The sequence below is a fragment of the Bos indicus genome, chromosome 2 (assembly GCF_029378745.1).
Source record: "Bos indicus isolate NIAB-ARS_2022 breed Sahiwal x Tharparkar chromosome 2, NIAB-ARS_B.indTharparkar_mat_pri_1.0, whole genome shotgun sequence".
Taxonomy (NCBI): Eukaryota; Metazoa; Chordata; class Mammalia; order Artiodactyla; family Bovidae; genus Bos; species Bos indicus.
In genome coordinates, this window is record NC_091761.1 from 28,801,229 (window position 1) to 28,820,399 (window position 19,171).

General features: G+C 37.4%; 1 protein-coding gene across 5 annotated transcripts in view; it reads right to left on the minus strand.

Annotated features, from left to right (window-relative positions):
- The window catches only part of B3GALT1 (beta-1,3-galactosyltransferase 1), a 619,500-nt gene that overhangs the window by 522,914 nt on the left and 77,415 nt on the right, over positions 1 to 19,171 (minus strand). For 3 of the 5 annotated variants that reach the window (XR_011569376.1, XR_011569375.1, XR_011569372.1), the window contains exon 1: positions 1 to 19,171. This exon is cut by the window's left edge and continues 84,916 nt beyond it; it is cut by the window's right edge and continues 51,464 nt beyond it. The exons of 1 other annotated variant lie outside the window; for it this stretch is intronic. The gene's annotated coding sequence lies outside the window, so the exon portion shown is untranslated. One more of the 5 variants, XM_070799108.1, reaches the window with a different exon arrangement.

Sequence of the window (19,171 nt, forward strand, 5' to 3'; positions counted from 1 at the left end):
AAGGACAGGGAAGCCTGGTGCGCATAGAGTCGCAAAGAGTCGGACATGACTGAGTGACTGAACAACAAGAAACTGGGATCTAAACCAAACATCTATGTATATACACTAATGAGGTATTCACATAAGCATTCTAAAGCATATTAAAATCTCATAATACAAGCAATGGAAATTTGCTGACATTTGTACAGAGATAAAAACTTTAAGAAACCAAACCCTAACTTTCTTTCCACTTACAGTTAATTTCAACCATCACCGCTTCCATTATTAAAACAAACAAAAACCGATAGAGGATTACGAAGTATCAGTAATGGAACTAAAGCTTCTGTTTTGTTTTGTTTTGTTAATTGAACTGGTACAATAAAAAACATTCAATATCTTCCGAAAATAAATCAATAAAATTTAAAAACTGCTAAGAAGGACAATATTTTTTAACCTGCACTATGCTGAATTTCACTTTGTTCCTTGGTCCCCTGTTACCTGCTAAGATACTCTCTAAAACATAGCTTTTGTCTAATCACAACCACTTTTATCCTTAATATCATACATTCCTTTCCTTGCTGGCTCTGCAGACAAAGCTAAAAGCAATCCTGCTCCAGACCTATGAAATCACCCTAGCCTCATTTGCTCCACTTAAAGTACTCCAATCTATGCTTCGATAGTTAAAATCAAATTGAGTATTACTATCACTACCTTTGTAAGGCATATACTTTTACTCAACTGTTTCACAGCTCAGTCAATTTGGTAGTGAGTTGATGTCAAATATTTTCCAATCCCTAGCTTACTCGTCAATACTTCAAACTTTAATCTTGTCTGATATCACTCAAAATAAAACATCTTTATACAGCCCTTTCCTGAAAAACCTCTCCCATCTTTTACACAATTTTACTGCAAACACTACCATTCTTAGCAATTTTTGATGTGATTCTCCCACACTGGGGTTCCAATTCATAGAATCCCATCCCTCACTCTTTCCCACTATTCTGAATATAGAGCTAGCAAAAGGCAAGAGCTTCAAAACAACTTCACTATATTGTGTCACACCCATATCAGCACAAAGGACCCACTGGGTGCAAAGCTAGGTCCATCTAAAAACAGACTAATCTCTCCCCTATTCAAAGATACTCAATACACACACACGTACACACACACACACACACACACACACAAGATATGAATAGTATATATCCAATACAAAACATCTTACTACTTTGGATTTAAAAAGTAAATCTTTTAAGAAAAAACAGTGTAGCTGATTCCTTATAAATAATCGCTTCAATGATTTAATTCCTCATTTTAAACTGGCTGCTTTACATCCTCATATATTAACCTGGTAATACTGACATAATACTGTAAAATGTGTATATTACTAAAAAAAAATGAAGACATTTACCCATAGCTTGAATAATCAAACAGTTGCAGCAAACTGTAACAGAAATAGTTTGGAAGACCACACAAATCATTTACTAATAATCAGCACAAAACTTATCAAATAGAAAATATGAATGAAAAGCTACAGAATTTAGAGAATCAATTAATAAATATAAACCTTTTCCATAGGAATTTAAGCAGAAAGAAAAGTAAATGTGAAAAGGTATGAACAATTCTAAGAAATGTTACTGGAAAATACTATGTAACTGAAGAAATATATATATATATACATAAAATTAAAGAGTCCACCAAGTGCCAAGCAAAACAGACCAAACAATCCCCATTGATGGCTTCTGGGAAGAAAAAAGAAACATGTGTGAATAAGAATCGCACAACTAATTATTAAATCATATGCTAAAAATCAGTAGAATATCTATGCTGAGGGAAAATAACCCTAAACTAAGATATGTCCACATAGCATAAGACTTACAGAAAGTTAAAGTGGTTAAAGATATTCTCAATCATTTTCAGACTCTCAAATTTCACAGAAATTTTACAAAATGAATTGTTTGCATACAGAGGACAGCAGCAAGGAGAAAATAAACAGGATACTGATTAGATGGAGTGGAGAAGAGAAGCAGTAAATAAGGAGCACACTAAAATAACATTTTGTCCTGGGGCAGAAGGAGACAGGTTCCCAAGATTCAAGAGCATTAATTCACAAGCAGTCCTCTCAACAGTAAGGCAAGACAGCAAGGGTAACATTTATTTAGACATACACGATGTTAAATTTAGAGACTTAATTGTGAATCACATAAAGCCTTAATTAACACTTCCTAATCAGATGTTTCAGGGGAACGTGATTCCTCTTTGTAAACTGCCTAAGTAACAAAAGTGCCAGACCTCTGCAGACACAGAAAATGCGAGTTGTCAGAGTCATGTGCAGCAAATGGTGGCTGAGAATTTTATTTTACTTATATGGTTTCTGCATAAACATGAAGTGGTCACAGCAGTTTTACCTACACCTGTCATCTAGGGAACCAGGTTTAAAGCAGAGGGGCAAAGTGCAATGGAAATCATGGGGTGGGGACAGTAAGATTTAAGGCTTCTAAAAGGCAAATATAACCCTCAGGATTTCTGCATCAGCACAAATAACAACTCTTTTTTTTTTCCCTAATAGTGTCTGGAATTAAGCTACATGTCTCCTATATTGCTAGGTAAAACAATAAAAGTAAAAAGGACAAAACTTCAAGACACTCAAGGATGAAACATGTGAACATGAGCAGTCTGGTCACACACTCCCGAAGACAATTTTTCTCTCAAATTAGTTTCTTGGCTCCCATTTAACTGTTCTGAGAATCTTCACATTTCCTGGTCTACAGATTACTTGAGATGAAGGTGTCATACTTTTCTCATTCTTAAAGAAAAGTGTTCCTCATAGCTATTTGGTCCTCTTGCTTCTTAGCCTGGCTGCTAAAGGAAGGAGCATTTGCAGCAGAGGGTTTAGTTTAGTGTCAATTCTTTTCCTGCTCACAAGATTGGTAGAAGAATAAATGGGAAAATTCTTACTTTTCAAGTTCTGTTATATTTGATTTGCTCTGCCTTGAAACACTCCAGAGATTCTTATTTATGATTTAAAGAATGACTAGACCACTGTAAGGCGATGTTAACAAGGGAGCCATAGCATTTGATAAATATCCCATGAAGGAGGCCAGTCTTACTCAGGGAGCAGTAGGGTATTTTTTTATTTAGTTGGCAAATAAGTATTCAAATTCTTGATCAAACTCCTTCAGGGCCAGCCTATGTATTTAACTGGAAAGAACTCCACTATCTTTCCCAGCTGCAAAGTTGGTGACAATAGTTGATTTTTCAATTCTTAATAGAACTGCAGGTTCCACTTGCTATTAAATACATAACACACAAACCAACATCTCATCTTTGAGGTATCTTCTTGGCTCTTCTTCAAAAACGTGTTAATGAAATATAAGTGATTTCTTTAGGGTGACATAGAAATGTGAATGAGAGGCTGTACTCAGGACTCTATGTCCAGTAAGAATGCTAGACAACATTGGACACTCACAAAGATCCAACACTAAGCAATGGGTAATCCATCACATCTTCACTGAAAAGCTCTATCCCAAATCAGATAACAAACTGCTAAAAGGAAAAAATAGTTAAGATAGATTATTTTAGAACCCTTTTCAAATTACAGTGGATTCTTTTACCTGGCTCGTTGGAGGAAGTAACAAATATTTTCCATTAACTAAAGTTTATTTTTGTAAATACCTGACTCTCTAGAAACCTGTCTAAACGGTCTACTACATCTGTCCTTCTTAATCTGAATACTCTAAACTGTATGTGATGTAACAGTCAGTTACATCAGTGGTCCTCAAGAGACTGCAACCCCCCACCCTCAATTTATTTGTGCACTTGTGGAGTCTCCTCCTCTTGAGTCTGGAAGTCTGGACTAGCTCTGTGATCGGCTTTAACCAGAAGAATGCCGCAAACGTGATATTCTGCTAGCTCTAGGCCTAACACTTAAGAAGGCCTAGCAGCTTCTGCTTTTGTGCTGCATAGGAAGCCAGGAACCCCCATGAGGCACCTTGCATCTCATGGGGAGCCAACAAGGAGGTCTGAGGTCCCTGACTGACAGGCCTAGATGACCTTCCAGTCAACAGCCAAAATCAACTTGTCACACCTAAGAGTGATGCACCTTATGAATGGATTCTCCAGTCTCAATTTAGTGGAGCCAGCTGACATTCTGTGGATATTCCGGGATATTCACCGTGGATATTCCCCAGGGACATTGCAGGGCTCAGAGATGAGCCCCCTCCAGGGTCATGCCCAGATTGCAAAGTATCATATGAGCAAATGACTGCTTGCTGCTGTTCTAAGCCACTGTGTTTTGGGATAATGAACACCTGAAACACTGTACTTGATCTTTTCTTGATGGCTCATGGTCATCAAATTTTTTGAAGAACACAACAGAAGATATCAGAGGATCTGGATTCTTATTCCAGGTCCACCACTTATGGTCTGGTCATTTAGCTGTTCATATTTCCAATTTCCACATGTATAAATTCTGATTATTCCATAAGACTGTTTGTAAAATGTGACCAAAAAACACCCTGCAGTGCTTTCAAAACTATTCCATACTTCTGAATCTATTCCATGTTAATATATTACCTTTAACTCCCTATTCTAATTTTTATCTATTACTCCCAATACAAAAGTAAAGTTTTGGAGCCAAAGAGGTAATACGTATTTTGCAACAGAATACTTGATTTTGCACGTGAGTTCAAGTTGGTGAACCCCAGCTGTCAGCAGGCTGAATACCTCATAAACAAGATGTTGCCATACTCGTACACATAGTGGGCCAACTTTCACTTTAGAGAAGAAATTACAGTGTTTCAAAATCATCATTAGTCTCTCAGATTCTTTTCTGCAAACTTTACAATGTGTCTTTGATAAGACATTTCCCAATAATGTTCTCTGCAAGCATTGCGCTCTTTCTTCTGATGTTTTCCAAATTGCTTCACAAAAGGAACACAGGAATCTCACATGTGTGAAGCCTTCAGCCAGTCACTTAATCATTTGGAGATGCAGTTTCGTTCTACATAAATTCAGGATAACTATTTCTGCCTTGCTGTTTTGCGTGAGTACTTATTGTTAGGGGCATTACAAAAGCATTCAATAAATTCTGGTCGATAATTATTGTCACTATTATCATCCTCGTTTCTTTCATGTGCCGCAGTAGTATATATGACTTCATTTTTATGGTTTAGAGATTTTAGGGCAATCTACTTTTATATCCTCACTCAGAAGAAATAAAATGAAAGAAAACAAAGATGCAAAAATAATAAAAATAAAGCAGTTTTTTTTCTTCTTGAGAATTTGGCAAAAGGCAATTTAGAGTGAGTGTGTGTTCATCTAATATTATGAATATGAGAGAAATATGATTTTCTTATATCTTTTGTTCAACATCCTGCAAACTAGGGGTGATTAAGAAAGATATTATCATGACAGCAGCAAAAGCAAGAAGAGATATGCAAGAGCCAGTATCTCTGATCCCTCCAAAGTAGAATAAGTTTTAGGGAATTTAGTAAGAATAATTGAAACATAACCTGAAGACTTCTGGCTAGCTTTGGAAGCCAAATTTCCAAATAGCTTTACCAACTGCTCCAGGCTGAAAGAGCAGGAAGAACGTAATTCTTTCTGATCCCACTCGGAGACTGTTCTTAGACTTCAGTTCCTTCTCTGCAAAGGGAGGTGAGCCAAGAAAGATCCTTGATGCAAGTCTCTCATTTTAATCCCTCAACTGTAATTCATTATCTGAAGCCCCAGAAACTACCTGTAGTCAAGAAATTCCACAACTGTTTTGGAGTCTGTTCTTGAGCTAATATAAAAAATAGTGTATAATGCCCATCAGGAAACCATTCCCATATAGCTCACATTTGATTGCTCCTGTTGTTACATTTCAGGCACTTCAAGTCCATATAGATTGTTCATCAAATAATATCCAATGCTCCAAGAAATAGTGGGCTTTAAGAGGATCTCATGTATGTTTTGATTCTGCCTCGTCTAACGATACACATGAGATGCAAACTGGAAAGGACAAAGTAAAGAAAATGAAGATACAAGCTAACATCTTCCTGACCCAGGGGACGAACTGGGGTCTCCTGCACTGCAGGCAGATTCTATAGCAACTTGGCCACCAAGGAAACCCAACATCAACATTTATGCTAAATATAAAGCACAGTGATGTCCAAGTATATGTGTATATATGAGAACTGAAAGAGAACATTCAGCTATAAATGGATTCCAGTCTTCAGGCTGATGCAAACCACACCTCAGCTTCCCTCCCAGACCCCAGGGTGAAAATGTGCAGAATGGCAAAAGTGCCAGAGGTGGAGTTGGGTAGATATTCCTTCAGTTTTCATAGCAGGCAAAATAAGAGACTCACTCATTGGCTGTTATTTAGCAAAACTGTTTGAGAACTTCTGCTACATACTAGGTACGAAGATGTTAGGAGTCAGAGGTGGAAAGCCTGCCCTCAAAAACCAAGGAAAAGAACAGCTGAGTACACGACAACTTGGCAATAATCGGTGCATGAGACATACAGGATGGGAGGAAATGCTACAGACAATATGGATGGGGAAAAGGTACTTTAATTTAGTTTCACAAACATTTTTTAAATTCCTCTTGTGACCCAGGCACTGGGCATTAAAAAAAAAAGAAAAAACACACAAGTATGATCCAGGAAAGCAGGTAGGTCACTCCTGGCAAAACAACAGAAAATGGAGTAGGAACACAACCAGATTTCAGGGCACTTGAAGGTTTACCAGGTGAGGGAGAGTCGAAAAATTGAGAAAACGTTATGACCAGTGGTGTCTCTTTCTTTGTAAATCTGGAGGCAACGCTACCCTCCAACACTAGAAAATGCTGAGACAGGGCTTGAGGGAAGACAAGAAAATAAGACCAAGTGTGAAAATGCCACAAGTAAGAATGAGTAAAATCATTACCACCAAGTACTGAGGGCCGAGCTGACAACCGACAAGACACATTTTAGAGGCCTGAGTCAAAGGCCATTGTGAATACTGTATTCTTTGTGAGCAAGAACCATGACTATTCATCTTCCTATGAAGAGTAGATATTTCAAGCTTTGCAGATGCTATGCATTTTTATCAGCGCATTAACTATTTTACTGAAAATGAGTGGAGAAGGGAGGGGGAAGAAAAAAACACACAGAAGGTTCTGAGAAGGGCGAGATCAAAAGACAGTTAAGTAAGACCCAGCTGAAAGAGCACAGACAACCAGCCAGGAGAAAGGCATGAAGATGAAGGAACAGGGACATGAAGAGATAATGAATATGTGAATGAGGGAATGAGACAATGCAGCAAAAAAGAACTGGGAAAAATGCTCATTTTAAAACAGAAAAGTTGAAAAAGGGGGAGAAACAAAGAACATGAGATAATGGTGTGAAAACTAAAGATAATATCCCCAGAGTTACAAGAAGTAAGCGTGTGTGAACAAGAGAAAGGAAGAATGTGAGAAGAGAATAAAGGAAAGAACAGAAAAAGAGGGGAAAACAGTAACTTATTTTACAGTGCTAACTACATTCCATTCACACTCCCCTGTATCACTACATTTTTGTCAGTTTAAAAGTCTTTTAGATAATGCATAAATCAAAAGTGGAAAAACAATCCTTGATTCAGAGGATTTGCAATATATTATACAGCTTTGAATTGTGGAATATGTATTTATTTTTTAAAACATCTCTGCTATGGTGACAGGTAATTTTCTTAGAACCTGAAACTCTGATTTGGGATAAAGAAGGTTTTAGAATGAAAAACAAAAGAGAGAGAAAAACAAGGAAACAGGAATAAATGTTGATGGGTGCTGGTTGTCAACATGTTGACAAGAAGGAAACAGATGAATAGTTACCAAGAATGCTAAGCAGTAAGATGCTCTGAGAAAGGAAAAGCAGAGAGGATTTTTCTTTCAATTTGCCCTTTTGGATTTTTGCTCATGGATCACAACCTGCTGTGTTTACAGAGGCACTAAAACCCGTCCCCTGCTCACCACCTGACTTGAATTTCTGCTCCCTTTGACTTTGGTGGTTCACACACTGCCATGTGGAAGCCTTCGCCTTTCCAATCCCTTTCTTCAATTTTGGCTGGATCACTGGATTTTTTTTCCTGAATGAAGAATTTTCTCTGCCTCATTTAGGAGAGATGAGCCACTGAGAATTTTCTTGCTTTCATTTTTTTTTTTTTATTCATTTATTTCACCATTTTGTGTATATATATATATTTTTTATTTTACAATATTATATTGGTTTTGTCATACATCAACATGAATCCACCACGGGTGTACAAGTGTTCCCCCTCCTGAACCCCTCTCCCACCTCCCTCCCTGTACCATCCCTCTGGGTCATGCGAGTGCACCAGCCCCGAGCATCCTGTATCATGCTTCGAAACTGGACTGGCGATTCGTTTCACATATGATATTATACATGTTTCAATGTCATTCTCCCAAATCATCCCACAGAGCCCTCACAGAGTCCAAAAGACTGTTCTATACAGCTGTGTCTCTTTTGCTGTCTTGCATATAGGGTTATCGTTACCATCTTTCTAAATTCCATATATATGCGTTAGTATACTGTATTGGTGTTTTTCTTTCTGGCTTACTTCACTCTGTATAATAGGCTCCAGTTTCACCCACCTCATTAGAACTGATTCAAATCTATTCTTTTTAATGGCTGAGTAATACTCCATTGTGTATATGTACCACTGCTTTCTTATCCATTCATCTGCTGATGGACATCTAGGTTACTTCCATGTCCTGGCTATTATAAACAGTGCTGCGATGAACATTGGGGTACACGTGTCTCTTTCCCTTCTGGTTTCCTTGGTGTGTATGCCCAGCAGTGGGATTGCTGGGTCGTATGGCAGTTCTATTTCCAGTTTTTTAAGGAATCTCCACACTGTTCTCCATAGTGGCTGTACTAATTTGCATTCCCACCAACAGTGTAAGAGGGTTCCCTTTTCTCCACACCCTCTCCAGCATTTATTGCTTGTAGACTTTTGGATAGCAGCCATTCTGACTGGCGTGAAATGGTACATCATTGTGGTTTTGATTTGCATTTCTCTGATAATGAGTGATGTTGAGCATCTTTTCATATGTTTGTTAGCCATCTGTATGTCTTCTTTGGAGAAATGTCTGTTTTGTTCTTTGGCCCATTTTTTTGATTGGGTCGTTTATTTTTCTGGAATTGAGCTGCAGGAGTTGCTTGTATATTTTTGAGATTAGTTGTTTGTCACTTGCTTCATTGGCTATTATTTTCTCCCATTCCGAAGGCTGTCTTTTCACCTTGCTTCTAGTTTCCTTTGTTGTGCAGAAGCTTTTAATTTTAATTAGGTCCCATTTGTTTATTTTTGCTTTTATTTCCAATATTCTGGGAGGTGGGTCATAGAGGATCCTGCTGTGATTTATGTCAGAGAGTATTTTGCCTATGTTCTCCTCTAGGAGTTTTATAGTTTCTGGTCTTATGTTTAGATCTTTAATCCATCTTGAGTTTATTTTTGTGTATGGTATTAGAAAGTGTTCTAGTTTCATTCTTTTACAAGTGGTTGATCAGTTTTCCCAGAACCACTTGTTAAAGAGATTGTCTTTTCTCCTTTGTATATTCTTGCCTCCTTTGTCAAAGATAAGGTGTCCATAGGTGTGTGGATTTATCTCTGGGCTTTCTTATGTCATAATTGGTCCCACGCTCCCTTTCATAGATAAGGTCTCCATTTATGCAGATCAATGGTTCACAGACTTAAATATACATCAGAGTTACCAGGTCTCCACTGCAGTTACTGACCCAGTAGGTACCAAGAGGGGCCTAGGAATGTGCATTTCTAAGACATTCCAAGGTGATGCTGATGCTACTAGTCTAGGGACCCACACTGTGGGAATCATTGATAAAGATCCTTCCTACTACTAGATCGTCTCAAAAGACTTAGTCTTATATGGTAAATGACAGCAAGTGAAAACTTAAGGTCCCTTGATTAGCAACAATGTTCTTTATTCCTAACATTAATTGAACACAATGATTAGAATATTCCTCACCACTAATGCGGAGAAGGCAATGGCACCCCACTCCAGTACTCTTGCCTGGAAAATCCCATGGATGGAAGAGCCTGGTAGGCTGCAGTCCATGGGGTCGCTAAGAGTCGGACACGACTGAGCGACTTCACTTTCACTTTTCACTTTCATGCATTGGAGAAGGAAATGGCAACCCACTCCGGTATTCTTGCCTGGAGAATCCCAGGGGCGGGGGAGCCTGGTGGGCTGAAGTCTATGGGGTCGCACAGAGTCGGACACGACTGAAGCGACTTAGCAGCAGCAGCAGCAGCACCACTAATGACAGCAATATAGTTGCTTACATACCTATCTGTATTTGCCAGAATATGGCAGTTCCTAACCTAACTACAAATTCTATACATTAAAGTCTGTAAAACTCAACATGTATAGTTAAAATCTATGAAAATCCCATCTCATAATAGTGAACAGTGTTAATGATTCAGATATCACATCAAAATAAAGACTGTGAATGTATTAGTTAATGAATTTCAAGTTTGACAATTTCAAATTGAGCCTTTTGCAAAATTCTCAAGTTATTACTGAAAAGATGTTTACCAACATGCTCTACAAAATTGGATAGTTTTTCTTAGCTTTACTAATAATTAGAAATGAAAAAAATTTTATGTATATTGCCTGAACAAAACAAGATCTACCAAACAGAATAATGCCTGAGGTTTTACCATTATGATAACTTAATCCATCCACGCACCTCTAACCAGTAGCCCATAAAGATAAGTCCTAAACTTTGATGCCATTCTTTAACCCAGAATCTTCTTCCCGAATTCCTTTTAAAAATTGTGCCTGCTGCTCACACATGCTTTTATTTCTGACTTTGCATGTATGAACTTACCTTGGTTCCCCTGTCTTGACCTTGGCTCTTTGTAAAGTGATGGCTCAGACTCAATTTTTGACCATCTTGGCTCTGGTTCCCATCAATCATCCAAGTCATCAGCACATCTAAAGATTTTGTTTTATCTCTTGCAAAAAAAAAAAAATAGCAGATAGTAATTTTGTTATCAAATAAGTGGGCTTTAAAAACAGGTGTCTACATGTTAAAACCTATTAAAAATAGCTAGAGTTTGATGATACAAGGAAACCAAACAAAAATTCACTTTATCATACATTAAAAATGTTTTTAGTTTGATATCCTATAATTTTGGCAAGTGTTAAAAGTGAATCTTGAATTTAAGTTAGTTAATGGTTTTACCTATCATTTATATTACAGTTTAAAAAGAGGAAGGTGCAATGTTTTATTAAAAAGCTATGAACTGTGTCCAAACAGATATAAAAAAAATGTTCAAATAGGTTCCATGTAGAAGAGTGTACGACTGTTATTATCCGAACAGCAACTTCAATAAATTAAAGCACTCAATATTGTACCAGCCGGCTGTCAGAAATGAATAGTGAACCTGCCAGCAGAAATGTTTCCAATTTCTTAACCACCATCCTGGTCCCTGACAAAACTAACTGGCATTTTGACACAAAGTTGTCGTGGCAGGGATTAAAAAAAAGAATAAAATTTCTCTTTAACTACTCAAATGATGAATTATAGCCAAATGTAACTCAATACACCAAACATTCTATTTTAGGGTGAAGCTAAAATAAATGCCAGCACTGTTAAATATTGGCATTCAAAATAATAATAACATTGAAGTGAATTTCCAAGAGAAAAATACATTTAAAAATTAATTAAATGTTTGGTTTTCTTTTTAAAATGAAAAGTTTTTCTCCTGGATTTGCAACAAGAATTCAGTAAATATTTTATACTTAGTCTATTTCAAAAAATTTTTTTAAATAAAGAAATGCAAGTTAACTGCAGAGAGCTGTGAAATACAAAGAACTCAAGATAAATATTAAAATACATATTTTCAGTTCAGTTCAGTTGCTCAGTCGCGTCTGACTCTGCGATCCCATGAATCACAGCATGCCAGGCCTCCCTGTCCATCAGCAACTCCCAGAGTTCACTCAGACTCACGTCCATCGAGTCAGTGATGCCATCCAGCCATCTCATCCTCTGTCGTCCCCTTCTCCTCTTGCCCCCAATCCCTCCCAGCATCAGAGTCTTTTCCAATGAGTCAACTCTTCGCATGAGGTGGCCAAAGTACTGGAGTTTCAGCTTTAGCATCATTCCCTCCAAAGAAATCCCAGGGCTGATCTCCTTCAGAATGGACTGGTTGGATCTCCTTGCAGTCCAAGGGACTCTCAAGAGTCTTCTCCAACACCACAGTGCAAAAGCATCAATTCTTCCGCGCTCAGCTTTCTTCACAGACCAACTCTCGCATCCATACATGACCACAGGAAAAACCATAGCCTTGACTAGACAGACCTTTGTTGGCAAAGTAATGTCTCTGCTTTTGAATATGCTATCTAGGTTGGTCATAACTTTCCTTCCAAGGAGTAAGCGTCTTTTAATTTCATGGCTGCAGTCACCTTCTGCAGTGATTTTGGAGACCAAAAAAAATAAAGTCTGACACTGTTTCCACTGTTTCCCCATCTATTTCCCATGAAGTGATGGGACCGGATGCCATGATCTTCGTTTTCTGAATGTTGAGCTTTAAGCCAACTTTTTCACCCTCCTCTTTCACTTTCATCAAGAGGCTTTTTAGTTCCTCTTCACTCTCTGCCACAAGGGTGGTGTCACCTGCATATCTGAGGTTATTGAGATTTTTTCCAGCAATCTTGATTCCAGCTTGTGCTTCTCCCAGCCCAGAGTTTCTCATGATGTATTCTGCACATAAGTTATTTTAAATGGTGTTAAATATATATACAGTTGTGTATTCATTATCCACATTTTATATAATTTGCCTGTAATGCAAAGTTCCAGAAAGCACTAGAAAAGTAATTCTGTATACATGTATATTCACAAGTATATGTTTATGGTCACGCATCTGTGTATATATGCACACAACTTAAACTTGGGAAATTATCTGCAATAGTCATGTCAAGGTTAATGGTGTATCTATTTTCTGTTTAGTATTTTTATGATTTCTTCACTTAAATTTAAATTATGAACCCATTTGACAATTTGAGAGCATTATCAGTGTACTGAAATGCCACCCTAATGATGCTTGACTCATACAAGTTATTCTTTGGAAACTAGCAATATGTTATGTCATTATATATGTGACTATGTAAATTTTATTAAAATTAACCTTTAGCAATTACCTTAGAGCCAAGGTTTATACAAATCTATTAGAGAAGTCTGAAGTTTTAGGGTATATTAAATACAATATTTTTAGATTACCAAAAAGTTCACTTTATAAAAGCATTCATAAGTAGCTTTCTTTAAATGTAGGACTCCCAACAGTATGTAGCATTTGTTTATACAGCACTATCTACTTAGTGTTGCAGACACAGAAATTTACCATTACAATGATAGAAGCAAGAGATACAATTTAGTACAATTATACAGTGTCTACCATGAAAAGTAGTACACCTTATATTACAGTTTTACGACAACAATGTGTGTGTGCTTAGCCACTCAGTCATGTCCAACTCCTTGCAACCCCATGCTAGGCTCCTCTGTCCATGGGGATTGTCCAGGCAAGAATGCTGGAGTGACAACAGCACTTATTAACAAAAAACCCAAACGCATCACTCTAGTCTACATACTCCTCCAACTTTCATTCTCCAAATTTTGGCCAAGGACACACGTGTGTGTTGAGGGTCTATTTCACTTTCATTAGTTGATATAGTCTGTATTAAAGAAAAGCAGCAACAGGTACAGAAATACATGCACAAAATCCCCCTTTCAAACGCCACCATTTATAATGTATCATACATGAAGCAGCAACCTTACCACCAAGTGGACAGCAGTTTCTGCAGGGAGCAGGGGAGAGGAGTTAGGGTAGTAACTCTCTTGTTGGAGGAGATTTAACCCAGTTTGGTCTTCACACTCCATCAGTTGTGCTTAGTTTCCCTGGAAAACTTGATATACTCAGTTGCTGTAAATAAAACTAGGTCGCACTTGGCAACTCTGCTCTACATGAGTCATTCGTAGCACTAATCATTCTTAGTCCTCTTTTTTCATATTGAAAACAAAAACATTTTCCTACCCTTATCACCCCAGCTGCATGTTTCAGTCTACTTACCATGAATTAGCCTTTTCGAAGAAAAGGAAAGCTATGAATATTCATCTTTCTACATCTTAGTACATCAAAAATGTACAGGGATTTCAGTACAATGTTCAAACTAACTGCACACAGTTTAAGCTTTGTCGTTAAGAAAAATCATTTGTTCTAAAAAACACAATAAAAAACTCAAAGAAAATATAGTCTGAATTTCAAAAATATTAAAACCAAGGACAGAAACTAATTTTAATAGAAATTTTTACGAAACACAAACTACTACTAGGCTAATACTGAACAACAAAACCAAGACTGTTATAATGACATCCTGTTCAGACATTATTGATAGCTCAGACTGCATGAAAGCAAAAGACTGATAATTCTAGCTAATACTCTATTTATTGACCTGTTAAAGTTTTTAAATATAATACACAAGAATGTATTTGGCATCAAATTCAACTTTAAAGGTTAGGATTACCCAGGATATCCCAAGAGAGCACTGAGTCCACTCAGCCCTCACTCACTTCCTCACCAGTGTAATGCAATTTTAATCAATTAGGTTTCCACTTTTAGACTAACTGTAATTTGTAAATTACTTCTAGGTCTCTAAGCCTTTAAAAGTCCTTGAGATAGTTACCTAGAAGGTTAAACGAGAAGTGCATTATCATTCTGAGACATATGTTGGAAAGAGAGGAGTGAAAAAATACATGTTTATTAGTCACTCTCCATGTAACAAATTCACCTAGTCTCCCATCCTATTGTATTAAAGCCTACTATGAACGAAACTTTTGTTGGGCCACTACTGATGGATTTTGCAAGACTTTATGGAAGAGATAAGACTTGAGGTTAGTCACTGAAAATGGGGGAAATTAAAATATATTTTAAAAGAGGAGCAGAAGGTATTGAATGACTAAAAGCATGGTGATAGTCCAGACTCCATATGGCATGTTTCAGCAAACCAATTTTGGGGGAATCAATGATTGATGTAATGATATTTTGAGAGAGAAAGATGGGAAAGTACATTAGACTGGGCAAGTAGGTAGTAAATGTGGTACAGGCGATATAAGACAATTGAAGGATGGTGAAGCAGGGAATAACTTGCATGGAATACTGTCATGGACTGAAGCATAAAGTCCTGTCAATGGGCTCTTAATAAACTGTGAATGAGGTTGTAACGATCTTAGACCAAGCAGGGGCAAAGTAGAAAGAAAAGGACAGACACAAAAGATTTAAGAAAGGGAGAAACAACCATACTTGTGATGTACTACTATGAGAGGGAAGGAAATAAAAGTTGGCAATAACGTGAAGAGGCTTTGGCTGTTTTAGAGAGAGGATGGCACTATGGCATGGTGTAAGTCAGGAAATATATATATACACACACACACACCCACACAATTGAGAGCTATGATACAACCTGGCAGCTGGGGAAGGGTACTGTTGTAGAACATGCCTATCAGACAAAGGAGCTGACATACCATAGGTGGTGGACGATTTCTCACAACTTACAGCATCCTCAGATGGTGTGTCAAAATGGTACTATCTTTCCAAAAGAAGAAAAAAACTAAAACCTGTATTAGCATCCACATACCATGTTTTATGAATTGAATTAGCTCTGTAAGATTTCATTATTGTCACTGATGAATAGTTATATCATTTATTATAACAATAAATAAAAGGAGGCTTGAAATTTCATCCTTCAATACTGCAACACTAAATTCCTTCCCCAAACTTCTACGAGGTATCAGATAACCAACAAACACAGCACTTATTAGGCAGGTATTAGGTATTCCAAGTGACACATGTGGCCACAGTACAGTAAAAACACAAGCAATTGAAAAGTCATACGTCTTCTATACTGACATATTTCAATAAGGTTTTAGAATTTAATAAAGATTTTTATGTTATTAATTATTTATCTGATGTATTTGGATTTTGCAATGATACAAGGTATAGCAATAAAAAGTAAATCCTTCATGAAACTCTTATTTGCAGTTAGCTGCACTGCATACATACACTGATTGGATAAGATGCTCTAAGGCCTTGAATAATATCCTACCTAGCAACCTTTGAGCAGTGCTTATACAAAAATTGCTGAACATCACAAAACAGGGGTATTTGTCTACCTGAAAAACCTCTCACTGGAAAAAATACCAGTAAGGTTCAACTTCAAGTAATCTTTGAGAGAGCTGTGAAGCAGCAAGTCACAGGTCACCTAAACCTGCAGAACAGCCTGAGTTTTAGTGAACACTACTGAACAAACTGTTGACTCTTCCAATAGTCGACAGTAATCCTGGCCAATAACCTTGCACCTAAAACACATCACCTCAAGACTTCAAATCACAGGTTCAAATTAAAATTCTAGGAAATAACTGTTTCCAAGTCATTTCATATGCAACCAGTTTTCATCCCCCAATTGAGAGAGGAAATAAAGGAGGAACTACTTTTACTTTAATACCATTGAGTGAAACCCTAGCCTCAAAAAGAAACCCTTTTATTGAACTAGGTCAATCAAGATAGATAAACCAATAGATAAATAAACCTGGCATACTTACAATATGGAGATCCAGTCTCTGTCATTTTGCTTTCTCATCCTTAATTTCTCCCCACAGGGCTTCTTTTTTCATCTCCATTATAAATAAACCCTTGGCACACAAAATCCCACTGGGTTTACTAGTTATGATATTATGCCTCATTATCAGAATATTATAATTATTCTTATTATCCTAACATTCACTCTCCCAGAAGAAGAGAGATGTCTGCTCAACAGCAAATTCTCCTCTTGAGACTGTTGGGTAATCCATCGCTTTTCTATTGAAACCTCTATGCCAGGTTATTAAATGTGACTCCTGATGTTTGTTATGCAATTAGTTCTTCCTCTTCTTGGTACAGTTTCTACAGTTCCTGAACTATCTTTAATACTCCCAATCTACTCACATAGACAAACTCTATAGATATGTCTATGCCAAACAGAGAGCAAGCAACTCATCTATCTCTTCATAAATCAATGGTGTAGAGAAGCAACTAGCAAAGGGCTGTTAAAATAATTCACAAGGAGCCTTCTTGTTGGGAGATTCTGTCACTTACCCCCAGTCATAGCTATTATTCACAACCACATCAACTTATCACTATCTTGAAGTAAAAATCAAATAGAGCAGTGATTGTGTGTTTTTGTACCCATGTTACTCAACATAGATAATGTTTTTAAGCAACCCAGGGAGGTATGAAAATGAAGAAAGCAAAGTGGGTCATTTCATATTCCTCCAACTTTTCAGTCCCCTTGACCTTCATCTTGTTTTACTCATATGTCACTCATTACACAGGCAAAATTCAGAAATACAAAACTATTCCTGAACACCAAACAAACCTCATATCTCACCGTTCCTCCACACATATCCTTTGGTTTGGCAAACCAAACCTCTTTTCACCAAGCCAAGTCTGCTTTCAGAAGCAAAACTGCCATTTCTCTCTCTTGTCATCAGTAGGAATTAATGCAAAACTACAAAGGGTGGTTTTTATCAAAATGAGATAGGATTTTTTTTGCTCCCCCAAAAAATTACTTGAATATCTACTTTATCTGCAACAATACAGAGAAGTTGTAGCACAGACTGTACAAAAATACCTCCAGAATGATGATAAATAAAATGCTGTAGTTTCACCGAGTGGTCAGGTTGTGCCCCAGGACAGAACATAACAAGTGCAGCCCGGGTTGAAAGGCAGAGAAGTGCCATCTGGGGAAGAGACAAGTGTACGAGGCCCCAGAGTCAAACAGCAGTGCACCAGGCCTCAGTGATCAGTGTTTATTTGCAGAAAGAGGAGAGAGAACACACAGTATCTGGCCTCCAGCAACGCGCTGGTCCCCCAGGGGCACCAGCTCCACGGTGTAGCAGAGTGTGGCCAGTGAAGCTGCACGAGCCTTGCTTCCCGCCCCAGTGAAAGAACTCCAACCTTGACCCTTTGGGGCCTGAAAACCAGAAAGCTGGAGGTGTGACCAACGGCCACTGCTTAGCTAAACAGTTCCGAGAAAAGTTTGCCTGCGCTGGATACAGATGGACCAGGAAAGTATACACAAGGTCAGTGCTGAGCTTTTTCCCTGAAATGCAATTTGTGAGCTTGACAGCACGTCACTTATTGAGTACAAGGTTTACAGAACTGGAGGAACACAGAAGACATGTCCAGTTGCACTGGGACCCTTCCCACACCGATATAAAGCTTTCTTTCAAAAGACTGAAATGTGAATTATAATCAATGATGCTATTTATATACACAAGCAATGCAAGATTTTACAAATTCCATTGCATATATAATCATGGTTGATCTTCTCAACAACCTACTGAGTAGGCAGGCTGTGTGCTATTATCCTCATTTTCAAATAAAAAATGAAAAAAAATGAAAAACTAACAACCAAAGAGATATAGGACTCTACCAAAAAGTCCACTCTAACAATGAGTGGTAGAATTACTTGAAGTTATGATTCTGGTCAGTTTACCTGCATTTAAAATCTCTTTTCAATTACCATGTTTTCCTTAAGGTTTATTTTTATTTTTTTTATATCTGCTGACATAATTAAATATTTATTTCAATTTCATGGTTATAAGACTCAATGAAATTAAATTACTCATTTCTTTGTTTCCATCCTCATTCAACACATTTCAGTGCACATTTCTCACATGTCAGGCACAGTGCTAAGTGCTAGAGATACAAAGATAAAGGAAACTCAGCCCTCACACCCAAGGATTTACATTCTTTCAGGAGACATATAAATCTCCAAAAGAGATTTCATTTTGCAATGAAGTATAAAACATCCTATCAGAATCAAATCTTTGAGATAAATGGTGATCTAATGGAGGGAGATTATAAACAGATTAAAGGAGTAAGGAAAGGGTATCCTAAAGGAAAGGCAGCACAAAGCCAGCCATTAATAATTTTAGAAACCTGTTCTCAAGTTTTATAGACGAGTTTGCTTCGAACAAAAGAGCTAAGTTGACATTTGTCATTATATTGGGGTATTACTTGTTAATCTTATAACCATAAAATCTAGAAATACCAAAGTCCTGTCCAAACATACACCTCTACTCTCAACTTTCTGAAAACGGCTATATACAAGA